General features: G+C 38.3%; 1 protein-coding gene and 1 pseudogene across 4 annotated transcripts in view; one reads left to right on the forward strand and one right to left on the reverse strand.

The window, feature by feature from the left end:
• The window catches only part of ANKRD44 (ankyrin repeat domain 44), a 351473-nt gene that overhangs the window by 184826 nt on the left and 152999 nt on the right, over positions 1–13648 (reverse strand). The gene's annotated exons all lie outside the window — the stretch shown is intronic.
• On the forward strand, positions 1059–1472 carry LOC119543961 (annotated as a pseudogene).

Consider the following 13648-nt stretch of genomic DNA (forward strand, 5'->3'; position numbering starts at 1 on the left):
CAGAATGAAATTTTCAAAATCCAAAGACAGAGGATTTTGAAAACAGCAAGAGAGAAGCAACTCGTCACATATGAAGGATCCTCAATAAGATAATAACACATTTCTCATCAGAAACCACAGCAGGCCAGAAGACAGTGGGATGATATATTTAAAGTCCTTGAGGAAAGACCATGAATTCTATTTCCAGCAAAATTAGCTTTCAAAAATGAAAGAGAAATTAAGATATTTACAAATAAACAAAAACTGAGAGTTCGTTATGAAGACTTGCCTTACAAGCAATGCTAAAGGGAATCCTTCAAGCTGAAATAAAAGGACAGAATAGTAAGAAGAAATAAAGAGGAAGAAACAAATAAGAAGAAATAAAGACCACTGGCAAAGGTAACCACATAGATAAATATAAAATCTTGTATTTTTGTACTTTTGGTTTGTAACTCTTCCCCCTCCCTTCCCCATATGGCTCAACAGGCAAATATATAAAATAACATTTTAAATCTTTGTTAACAGGCTACAGTGTATAAAGATGTAATATGAGACACTAACAGTATAAAAGGGGAGGGAAGGAGATATAGAGTAGTAGAGAGTTGTACGCTACTGAAATTAGGTTGGTACTAGTTGAACTAGATTGTTATTAGTTTAAGATGTTAATTATAATTACAAAGGTAACCACTAAGAAAATAACTAACAAATATAGAGAAAAGGAAAGAAGGGAATCAAAATGGTACACTACAAAAAGGCAACCTAAATACACAAAAGGCAGTAATGAAGCAATTGCGATTGATTTTTAGATTTTACATCAAAAGCACAAGCAACAAGAGGAAAAAGTAGATAAAATGGACTTCATCAAAATTAAAAACTTCTGTGCATCAAAGGACATTATCAAGAAAGTGAAAAGAAAACTTACAGAATGGCAGAAAATATTCGGAAACCACGTATCTGATAAGGGTTTAACATCCAGAATATATAAGGAAGTCCTACAATTCAGCAACAAAAAGGCAAACAACCCAATTAATAATGGGCTGCCAGTGCGGCGGGGCACAGGGTCGCTGTGCAGAGTTGCCATGGTGGAGCTGCAGCAGCTCCGCATGCAGGGGTAGTGGACTCCATGGTGAAGAGTCTGGAGAGAGAGAACATCCTGAAGATGCAGGGCCTCATGTTCCAGTGCAGCGCCGGCTGTTGGGAGGACAGCCGGGAATCCATGCAGTAAGTGCATCAGTGCATTGAGCACTGCCACACACCTCTGGCTCAGGCTCAGGCCCTGGGGACCAGCGAGTTGGAGAAATTCCAGGACCACCTGACCTCGTGTACCATGCATTGCAGCAACAAAGCCAAAGACTCAATGGATGCAGGGAATAAGGAGCTTCAAGTGAAGCAGCAGCTAGAGAGCTGTGTGAGCAAGTGTGTGGTGACCACTGCACCTCATCCCACCCATGACCATGAAGATGAAGGAGTCTCTCTCATCCATGGGGAAATGAGAGTCTTTGTCAGTGCCATTGGGAATGAAGGCAGGAATCTTTACAAAAGAGGACTGGGAATTGTGGTCTTTCAAGTGAAGTTTGTGAATGAAGAAATTAAGGATGGCAGCAAGGTTAAGGAATATGTCACCCGCCTCTGGACACCAGTTCCTTTATATACTTCAGTCCATAAAAAGTGAAATGGAAAAAACTGGTGCTAACATTTGGATCAGAGATAGCGCAGGCATGTTTTTTAAAGCCTAAGTTCCAAGTGGCAAGTGCTTGTCCTGGCAGTCGGATGCTCCCTTGCTGTACCAAGCCAGAGTCCTGCAACATCCCAGATTCTTCTTGGTGTGCAGGTGCTAACAGGCTGGCAGTTTCCTCTAACTTGTCTGTTTGAGGAGAGGTATTTGTTTGTGGCCAGCCTCCTGTTTACCAGATGTAACATCATGCCATTTTCCATAGGTTGTAAAACAAAATCCATGAGGTCACTAATTTAGAAGGGGAAAAAAAGGTTTCTGGGTCTTTGATTTACTTGATTTTGTTTTATATACAAGGGCCTGAAATTGCTTAAGATGTGGAGTTGTGAGAAAAGGATACTTTGAAAGAGAACTTTGAAAGGCTCCTGTAGATAACCTTACCTGGCCATCAAGATGTAGTTGTGTTTTTCTTGAAATTCTCACACATTACATCTTTTAGCCTGGAGTCCATGCAAAAGCATGAGAAGTGGTGTGACACTGGGCGTAGGAAGCAGAGCTTCTCTCTCACTGATTGTCGGGATGGCCCCTGAAGCTATCTCCAGAAAGCAAAAGGATAGTCTTGCAGTGACGCTGGCCCTTTGAAGGGAAAGGGAGTTTTAATAGGGATATATACCCACATCTGGGAATGAATAGTGAAAGAGGAACTGTTGGCTGCTTAACAGAGTTGTAAATTACTGGATTTGGAAAGACCATTTTCTCATGGAACAGAATGGAATGAAAGCCTAAACCCAGCATTGCCTGCTTAGCCCCCTAAAATAATAGAGCCCTCTTGAGACAATCCCCTGGCAACAGTGAAGGGAGAAAAAGCAAGCAACTCAGGGGCTTGGGTGAGCTGTGACTCCCTTGGTGCAAAGGAGGGGAGCCCCCATGACCAAACACCACATTCAGCCTGGGGCCTTTGCAACATGCCATGTTCCTGCCCCAGCACTGACACCTTACCATTTTGACAAGGATCTTGTCTTTCTACCAACTGATTACTTGAAGTGATAGTATAGCCTGTCTGTTTGCTGTTGCAAGACTGTGTTCTATTTTCCTAGTGGTTTAGTTTAAAAAATAAACAAGGTTTAATTAAAAAAAAAAAATGGGCCAAGGATCTGAATAGACATTTCTCCACAGAAGGTATTCAAATGGCCAATAGTATATGAAAAGATGCTCAACAACATTAGCCATAAAAGAAATGCAAATGAAAACTATAGTGAGCTACCACTTCATACTCACTAGGATGGCTATTATTTTAAAAATGGAAAATAACAAATGCTGACGAGGATGCAGAGAAATAGGAACCCTTGTACATTTTTGTTAGGAATGTAAAATGGTGTAACCATGTGGAAAACAGTTTGACAGATCCTCAGAAAATTAAACAGAATTATCATATGACCTGGCAATTCTACTCCTTGTTATATACCCAAAAGAACTGAAAGCAGAGACTCATATACTTGTATGCCAATATTCATCGCAGCCTTTTGCACAGTAGCCAAAATGTGGAAACAACCCAAGTGTCCCTCAACAAATGAATGGAAAAACAAACTGTGGTATATTCACACAATAAAATATTATTCAGCCATAAAAAGAAGTAAAGGGCTGGTACGTACTACAACATTGATGAACTTTGAAGTCAATGTGTTGAGTGAAGTAAGTCAGACACAAAAGGATAAATATTGTATGATTTCTCTTATATTAAATACTTAGAATAAACAAATTCATAGAGACAGAAAGCAGAATAGTGGTCACCAGGGGTAAGGGAAGGGGGGGATGGAGAGGTATTTGCTAAATGAGTATGAGTTTTGGTTTGGGCTGATGAAAACAGTCTGGAAATAGATAGTGGTGTAAGTTACAAACTATACACAGTATTGTCAATGTACTTTATGTCAAAAAATTATCCACTTAAAATGGTTAAAATTTTTATGTTATATATATTTTACTACAATTAAAAATAAATTGAGAACCTAAGATGGAGGCTAGGAGAGACATGGCAAAAAAACACCTCTGTGAAAAATACTAGATAAAAGCCAGAAAGTGACCCAGAACACCAGTTCCAGCGATGCACCAGCTGGACAAGGTCTGCTAAATCCACAAGGACCATGCACTCAGTGAAACCGGGAGTCTGCATTCTGAAACGAGTGAGCGAGCCTGCTGAATATCCTGCAGCCACGCTGCTGCGTGGGGAAACTATGGGTTGGCGTTTGGAGGTGGACTAGTTCTTTTTTTAAAAAACCCAAAAGCGGCTGCAGATACGGCAGTAAGAAACGCACAGTGAAGCGCGGCAGATAGCCTTTCGTGCACCTGCTGTTAATTGTCTCAGAGCGAAGAAGGCAGAGGTGAGCCAAAAGGGGAAAATAACCATGCCCTTTGCAGCCATCTTCTCAGTGGGCTGGGAATGCTCCTGCCCAGTGCCGGAGCCAGAGCCCAGAGCCACGCCAGTGCAATGGGAAGCGTTTCCAGCAACACACACACACGCCACAATATCGGGCAAGGACAATAGCCTTTCGCACACCCACAGCTAATTGTCCCATTGCTGGGGATGCAGAGCTGTGCGAAAAGGGGGAAATTAAGATGCCCCATACAGCCATCCTTACAGCAGGCTGGGAACACACCTACACAGCCCAGTGGCCCAGAACTTCCCTTGAGAGATGGCGCGCACTTGTGATGTAGCACAACCTTCCCTCAGCAGAGGCCCTAGAAGGGCATGACTTGGAATAGGGACCCACTCGGAAATCCCAGGGACCATACACCAATACCAAAGACTTGTGGGTCAGCGGCAGAGACAATCTGTAGTGAGACTGAAATGAAGGTTTAGACTCTTGCAACAGCCTTAAATCTCCAGGAACACCTGAGAGGTTTGATTATTAAAGCTGCCCTCCCTCCCTAACTGCTCAGACACACGCCCCACATTCAGGGTGGACACCACCAACACCACACCCAAACTTGGTGCACTAATTGGACCCCACAAGAATCAGACCCCCACAACCCTCAAAGACAAAGTTGGGGAGAACTGACCGAGGGGAATAGGGGACTGACAGATGCCATCTGCTGGTTAGTTAGAGAAAGTGTAGGCCACCAAGCTGTAGACCTGACAAATTAGAGATTAGTCTTTGAATAATCCTACATATCATAAAAGAACCCTATCAAGTAAAGCAAATGCCAAGAGGCCAAAAACAACAGAAAATTTTAAAGCATATGAAAAAAACAGACGATATGGATAACCCAAACCCAAACACCCAAATCAAAAGATCAGAGGAGACACAGTACTTGGAGCAATTAATCAAAGAACTAAAGACAAACAACAAGAGCATGGCACAGGATATAAAGGACATGAAGAAGACCCCAGAAGAGCATAAAGAAGAAATTTCAAGAGTAAATAAAGAAAATAGATGATCTTATGGAAATAAAAGAAACTGTCAACCAAATTAAAAAGATTCTGGATACTCATAGTACAAGATTAGAGGAAGCTGAACAATGAATCAGCGACCTTGAGGGCCACAGAATGGAAAATGAAAGAACATAAGAAAGAATGGGGAAAAAATAAAAAAAAAAAATTGAAATGGACCTCAGGGATATGATAGATAAAATAAAATGTCCAAGATAAGACTCATTGGTGTCCCAGAAGGGGAAGAGAAGCGTAAAGGTCTAGAAAGAGTTTTCAAAGAAATTGTTGGGGAAAACTTCCCAAACCTTCTACACAATATAAATACACAAAGCATAAATGCCCAGCGAACTCCAAATAGAATAAATCCAAATAAACCTACTTCAAGACATATTCTGATCAGACTGTCAAATATTAAAGAGAAGGAGCAAGTTCTGAAAGCAGCAAAAGAAAACCAATTCACCATGTACAAAGGAAACAACATAAGACGAAGTAGTGACTACTCAGCGGCCACCATGGAGGCGAGAAGGCAGTTGACATGACATATTTAAAATTCTGAGAGAGAAAAATTTCCAACCAAGAATACTTTATCCAGCAAAGCTCTCCTTCAAATTTGAGGGAGAGCTTAAATTTTTCACAGACAAACAAATGCCGAGAGATTTTGCTAATAAAAGACCTGCCCTACTTCAGATACTAAAGGGAGCCCTACCAACAGAGAAACAACGAAAGGAGAGAGAGATATGGAGAAAGGTTCAGTACTAAAGAGATTCAATATTGGTTCATTAAAGGACAATAAGAGAGAGAGGGAAAAAATATATCTGACAAACATAAACCAAAGGATAGGATGGCTGATTCAAGAGATGCCTTCACAGTAATAACGTTGAATGAAAATGGATCAAACTACCCAATTAAAAGATATAGATTAGCAGAATGGATAAAAAAAATATGAACCATCAGTATGTTGCATACAAGAGACTCATCTTAGACACAGGGACACAAAGAAATTGAAAGTGAAAAGATGCAAAAAATATTCCATGCAAGCTACAGCCAAAAGAAAGCAGGAGTAGCAATATTAATCTCAGATAAAATAGACTTTAAATGCAAGGATGTTATGAGAGACAAAGAAAGCCACTACATACTAATAAAAGGGGCAATTCAACAAGAAGAAATAACAATCATAAATGTTTATGCACCCAGTCATGGTGCCACAAAATACATGAGACAAACACTGGCAAAACTAAAGGAAGCAATGGATGTTTCCACAATAATTGTGGGAGACTTCAACATATCACTCTCTCCTATAGATAGATCAACCAGACAGAAGACCAACAAGAAAACTGAAAACCTAAACAATCTGATAAATGAATTTGTTTTAACAGACATATATACAACATTACATCCCAAATCACCAGGATACACATTCTTCTCTAGTGATCACAGAACTTTCTCCAGAATAGACCATATGCTGGGACATAAAACAAGCCTCAATAAATTTAAAAAAATTGAAATTAGTCAAAGCACATTCTCTGACCACAATGGAATACAATTAGAAGTCAATAACCATCAGAGATTTAGAAAATTCACAAACACCTGGAGGCTAAATAACACACTCCTAAAATAAATGGTTTATAATGTAGAATGTAGGGGAACTAGCGATAGAGAGCAATTAATGAAGGGGGAACGATAACCCAATAAGAACAGACAAGCTATCGTGGGTAAATTTAATGTTCTGGGAATGCCCAGGAATGACTATGGTTTGTTAATTTCTGATGGGTATGCTAGAAACAAGTTCACAGAAATGTTGCTATATTAGCTTATTTTCTTGGGGTAGAGTAGGAACATGTTGGACTCCCTTGTTATGGTTTGTTTGAAATGTTTTTTTAATTGTATGGTTTTTTTAATTTTTTTTTTTGATATAGTTGATTTAAAAAAAAAGTTAATAAAAAAAAAATGAAAAATATATGCAGAGCCCCCTTGAGGAGCTGGTGGAGAATGCAGGGGTGTTGGGCTCCCCCACCTCGATGATTGCTGATGTGCTCACAGACATAGGGGACTGGTGGTATCTGAGCCCTCTACCACAGGACTTGCCCCTGGCAAGACTTGCTGCAAAGGAGAGGCTAGGCCTCCCTATAATTGTGCCTAAGAGCCTCCTGCCAAATGCCTCTTTGTTGCTCAGATGTGGCCCTATCTCTCTAGCTAAGCCAATTTGGCAGGTGAAATCACTGTCCTCCCCACTATGTGGGATCTGACACCTAGGGGAGTGAATCCCCCTGGCAACGTGGAGTGTGACTCCCAGGGAGGAATCTAGACTCAGCATCGAGGGATGGAGAACATCTTCTTGACCAAAAGGGAGATGTGAAAGGAAATGAAACAAGCTTCAGTGGCAGAGAGATTCCAAAAGGAGCCGAGAAGTCACTCTGGTGGGCACTCTCATGCACAATATAGACAATCTTTTTTAGGTTCTAATGAATTGGAATAGCTAGCAGTAAATACCTGAAACTATCAAACTACAACCCAGAACCCATGAATCTTGTAGACGATTGTATAAAAATGTAGTTTCTGAGGAGTGACAATGTGATTGGGAAAGTCATATGGATGACACTTCCCTTTGTCTCATTTATGGATGGATGAGTAGAAAAATGGGGGAAGGAAAAAAGGCACTCAGTGTTCTTTGTTACTTTAATTGTTCTTTTTGTGTGGTAATAAAAATGTCAAAAATTAATTTTGGTGATGAATGCACAACTATATAATGGTACTGTAAACAACTGAATGTACGCTTTGTTTTGTATGACTGCATGGTATGTGAATATATCTCAATAAATATGAATTAAAAAAATAAATTATTTTTTTAAAAATAGAAGCACCAATGACAAAAGGAGCTCAAATAGTCAAATTTGAGTCCAATTCTGATGATTCCAGAATTTCAGTTTGGGAGGTCTTTCAGGGGCAGTCTACTGGGAGCTGCTTCTGCATTTCAGGCAGATTGTTATACTTAGGTTATATGTTAAAATTTAATAAAAATTAAAAATTTCTAAAGTTGTTCCAAAATCAAAAAATTACTATTACCATTACCACCACCACCACCACACCATCATCATCGTCATTACGAGTGGCTTGGAGAAGGAGGTTGGTAAAGATGGTGGGTGGATATAAAGCCATCCTGTCACACCCACCCCCACGCCTTCCCACACCACTTCCTAACAGTAAGCTGAGTGTAATCCTCTGTCTCTCTAAGAGTCTTGGCCACACAGGGAGCGACTGAACATTGTGGCACTGACTGTTTCTTTTTATATCTTGGTTTACATATCTGTCTCACCCACCTGATTCTGTGAACCAGGAGAACAGGAACCCTATCCTCTTCATCTTAGAGTCCTAGGCCCTCACACAGCACCAGGAACATAATAAAGGCTCAATAAATGTTTGCCATTGAATAAAGGGAAATAGCTATGGTTAAACAGTTAACTGCCATGTAAGTATTACATATTGTTTTTACATACTAAAGGTTAATAGGGTTCAAGGAAATATGCTAATCAAGTTTAAGAACCGCATTAACAGGACCTATTTTGAAATGGCTAACGAAAGTCTGACCGTATCTCTAGAAACAAGATGTTCACAGTACAGCTCCAAGATGGATTTCTGTAAGCAAAATGCAAAACACGGTCAATCATTTGATCTTTTTAGAAAAGTTTCACATTTAGCTAAGAACTACTGAGTCACTATGCAAAATTACAGCAACAAAATCTTCCTTGACTTTTTTCAATTACACCTACAATTATTTCTGTAAAATATATGAAATTCTTTAAAATAAAACTGTGTCCATCATCTAGCAATTATTCTTTGAATGAGAAGTTCAAAAGGAGTTTATTTAAATGTGTCCTAAGAAAACCCAGGCATTGCAGTTATTTTCTGTATCTTTGTCTGAAGTCAAGTTATGTTATAGTGAAAGCAAACTTCCCTGACATTTGGAATCTTGTCTAAAGCCAAGTTCTTAATATTACTTTAGGTCAAGTTGATATATTTGCTCTCTAATCTTTCTTCTTTGGGAGAAAAGCCATTAAAGTTTTTCTAATATGGGAGAACCATATATTGAAATATGAATTTATTTCTTAGGGAATTTTATTTTCTCAGGGTACCAAGAACAAAAATCATAATTCCTTTTGAAAAAGAGAATTTTATAATTAAACAGATTCAATGGTACTGAGTAAATTCCACTACCTAAAAATGCCATTTGCAATGATTTTATTTTTACAAAGAATACAAGCGTTATGAACCATCCTTATTTGGTCTCCTTTTTAACCCACTGTTATGATCGGCACTATTACTACTGAAGGCCAGAACCTAGAGGACACTCCCAACAAAGAAAAGGGTAATACGGTCATGATTAAAAGGGTCTGGCCAAGAAGAGGCACACTGTGATACAATCATAAAAGAAATATTGTAGGAATATGAAATATCTAAAGTAATGCTCAAATACCCACATAAATAAATAGCAAATACATGGTGTTGAGTAGAAAAAAGCAAGTTACAGAAGATACAAACTGCCCATGCACCATTTTTCAAGATACACACTACCACTGCTTTGGCATAGAGATACACACATGCACACATGTATATTAAAGGTATAAACAAAATTTGGGCATATGAAGACAAGGATGGGGGGGTACACACAACTTCAGAATGATGGTTCCCCCTGGAGATGGAGGGAAGGTAATAGATCGGGGAGCCTAAAGGAGGGTCCCAGCTGTATTCATCCTTTCCTAGTCTTTGCCACCACTGTTGTAGGTGTGGGTGATTCAACCATGGACCAAGTCATTCCCAGCTCTCAGAGAGCTAATATTGTAGTGGAGGGAGACAGACAGAAGATGAACAAATAAATACATTGCTTGTGTCAGGAGGTAAAAAGTGCTAGGAGGAAAGGGTTAGAGGATGATGGAGAGGTGCTATTTTACATGGGAAGATCACAGGAAGTGTCCCAGATCAGAAGACATTTGTGCAAAGACAGGAATGACATAAGGGCATAACATGCTTATCTGGGGGAGAAGTTCCAAATCTACAAAAAACAAAAAAAATTAAAGCGTTAACATTTGTTCAGTATCAGAGGTGAGCTCGTGGTTATTTTTGAATGTTTTAAATTTTTCATACTAAAACAATAAGATTTTTTAAAATGCCCACTGCCATCAATTAGTGAAAGATCAGGAGGAAGGATGTTAGACATCCCAGATTCCTTCCAAGTTGCAAATCTCTGCTCACTATTAGGTTATATCTGCATAGGTATTTATTTGTTTGTTTTTGCTTCCCAAATAAAATACATCTCTGTTCAAACACTGAATACCTCCTATCTGAAAGGGAGAAAGGCAAAAAGATGGAGAGCTCAGCACTTGTATTTTAAATAGGGGAAAAGCATATAAACAAAGCAAGTGAGGACACAAGACATAAACCAACACAAAGCACTGATGACAAAAGACAGAACTTCTGTGAGCCAGAGAGAAAAATATACAGTGTCTGTACTGGTGAGCTACAGAGATGTCATTTATTACATACTACAATGTCACCCTTCTCCCTGCCTCATCCAAAGAAAGGAATATCTTAATAGCTTTCTCTTCCCTCATGCTCTGCAAAACAGGAAAAAAAAAAAAAAAAAGTCACAGCTACAACAATCCTGCAAATCCTTTTTTGGAGATAATATAAATTGACTAAGAAAATAAATGAAGAAGTATATAGGATGTCAGCTCTAGTGCTATAGCAATAGCAGGTAGTTAATAAATATTTGATGAGTGAATGCACATAGGTTGCCTTGTGGCAATATTAAATAAATGATTTCTTTTTTAATTCAAAGTATTTCCAAGTTCACAAAAGTCTTTCACATGCTGTGACAGAAATTATACCAGTTCTGTTGTGTCTCCTTTTTTCATAACAGAAACACCGACTCCTAGATGAGTAGATAGCCACCTGAAGTGGTTCTGGATAATAGTATATAAGCAATTGTGTCCTTAGTGGAAATGTCCTTAAAGATACACTCCTCCTTCTCTCTTACAGCTGGTTGGAATCTGGATGTGATGGCTGGAGTACAAGTGGCCATATTGGGCCATGAATCGGAAGTCACGTATCAAAGATGGCAGTGCAAAAGCAGGTGTCATGCTTTTAGACAGTCTTAGACAGCCTTTCTCCAGACTTCTTTTACATGGGAAATAAATTAACTCCTAAATTACTTAAGTCACTGTTATTATTGCTTTTCTGTTGAATGCAGACAAGTCTAATCTTAACATATATATATGTATATCATCTCATCTCTCTAACCACAAACTTATAATAAAATATATACAACATATAATAAAATATAATAAAATCCTCCACAAAATATTTGCAAACTGAATCCAACAGCACATTAAAAGAATTATACACCATGATCAAATGGGTTTTACTTCAGGTATGCAAGAGTTGTTCAACACAAGAAAATCAATTAATGTAATCCACCACATGAATAAAAGGAAGGCAAAAAACCACATGATCATTTCCATTGATGCAGAAAAGGCATTTGAAAAACTCCAGCATCCTTTCTTAATGAAAACACTTAGAAAACTATGAATAGAAAGAAACTTCCTTAACATGATAAAGAACATATATGAAAAACCCACAGCTAACATACTCAATGGTGAGAGTCTGAAAGCCTTCCCTCTATGATCTGGGACAAGACAAGGATGCCCACTGTCACCACTGTTATTCAACATTGTACTGGAATTTCTAGATAGAACAGTTAGGCAAGAAGAAATAAAAGGCAACCAAATTTCAAAGGAAGAAGTAAAATTTCACTATTTGCAAATGACATGATCTAAAGTAGTGGAAGTCCCGAAAAATCTACAACAAAGCTTCTAGAGCTAATAAATGAGTTCAGCAAAGTAGTGGAACAAGAACAACATGCAAAACTTAGTAGTGTTTCTATACACTAGTAATGAGCAATTTGAAAAGGAAATCAGGAAAAAAAATCCATTTACAAGAGCAACTAAAAGAATCAAATATCTAAGAATAAATTAAACCAAGAAGGTAAAGGACTTGTAAACAGAAAACTACAAAACACTGTGAAAAGAAATCAAAGAACACCTAAATAAATGGAAGGACATTCTGCATTCATGCTTTGGAAAACTGAATATCATTAAGATGTCAATTCTACCCAAAATTATTTACAGATTCAATGCAATCTCTATCAAAATTACAACCACCTACTTGCAGAAATGGAAAATCTAATTATCAAATTTATTTGGAAGGGTAAGGAGCCCCAGATAGACAAAGACATCTTGAAAAAGAAGAATGACGTTGGAGGACTCACATTTCCTGACTTGAAAGCTTATTACAAAACTACCCTGGTTTAAACAGCATGGTACAGGCACAAGGATAGAAAGATTGACCGATGGAATGAAATTGAGAGTTCAGAAATAGTCCCTCACATTTATGGCCAATTGATATTTGACAAGGCTGCCAAATCCTCCACTCAATTGGGAAAGAATAGCCTATTCAACAACAAATGGTGCTGGGAGAAATGGGTCTCCATTTGGGAAAAAAAAAAGAGGACTCTATCTCACGTCTTCTATAAAAATTAACTCAAAATGGATCAAAGACCTAAGTACACAAACCAGGACTATAAAACTCCTAGAAGAAAACGAAGGGAAGCATCTTCAGGGTCTTGTGATAAGTGGTGGTTTCTTAGACTTTACACCCAAAGCACCAGCAACAACAACAAAAAAATAGATAATGGGACCTCCTCAAAATCAAAAATTTCTGTGCGTCAGAGGACTCTATCACAAAAGTGAAAAGATAACCTACTTAATTGGAGAAAATATTTAAAAATCACATATCCAATAAGGGCTTAATATCCAGAATATATAAAGAAATTCTGCAACTCAATAATAAAAAGACAAAGAACCCAAATGAAAAACGGGCAAAAGACTTAAATACACATTTCTCCAAAGAGGTTATACAAGTGGCTAAATGCACATGAAAAGATGCTCAACATCACTAGCCATTAGGGAAATGCAAATCAAAACCAGAATGAGATATTATTTCACACCCACTAGACTGGCTACTATTGAGAAGGACAAAAAACAGAAAATTACTAATATCAGAGAGGATGTGGACAAATAGGAACACTCATTCATTGTTAATGGCAATGTAAAACAGTGCAGCTGCTGAGGAAGACAGTTTGGCAGTTCCTCAAGAAGCGAGTATAGAATTACCATGTATCCTGGCAATCCCTCTCCCAGGTATATACCCAAAGAATTGAAAGCAGGGACTCAAACAGATATTTGCACACCAATGTTCATAACGGCATTATTCACAATTGCCAAAAGATGGAAGCAACCCATGTGTCCATCAACCAATGAATGGATAAACAAAATGTGGTATATACATATAATGGAATGTTATTCAACCAGAAAACGGAATGAAGTTCTGGTGCATGCAACAACATGGATGAATCTTGAGTACATTATGCTGATTGAAATAAGCCAGGCAGAAAAGGACATTGTATGATCTCACTGATATGAACTAATCATAATAAGCAAACTCATAGAGTTAGAATG

This window comes from Choloepus didactylus, chromosome 9 (assembly GCF_015220235.1).
Source record: "Choloepus didactylus isolate mChoDid1 chromosome 9, mChoDid1.pri, whole genome shotgun sequence".
In the NCBI taxonomy this organism is placed as follows: domain Eukaryota; kingdom Metazoa; phylum Chordata; class Mammalia; order Pilosa; family Megalonychidae; genus Choloepus; species Choloepus didactylus.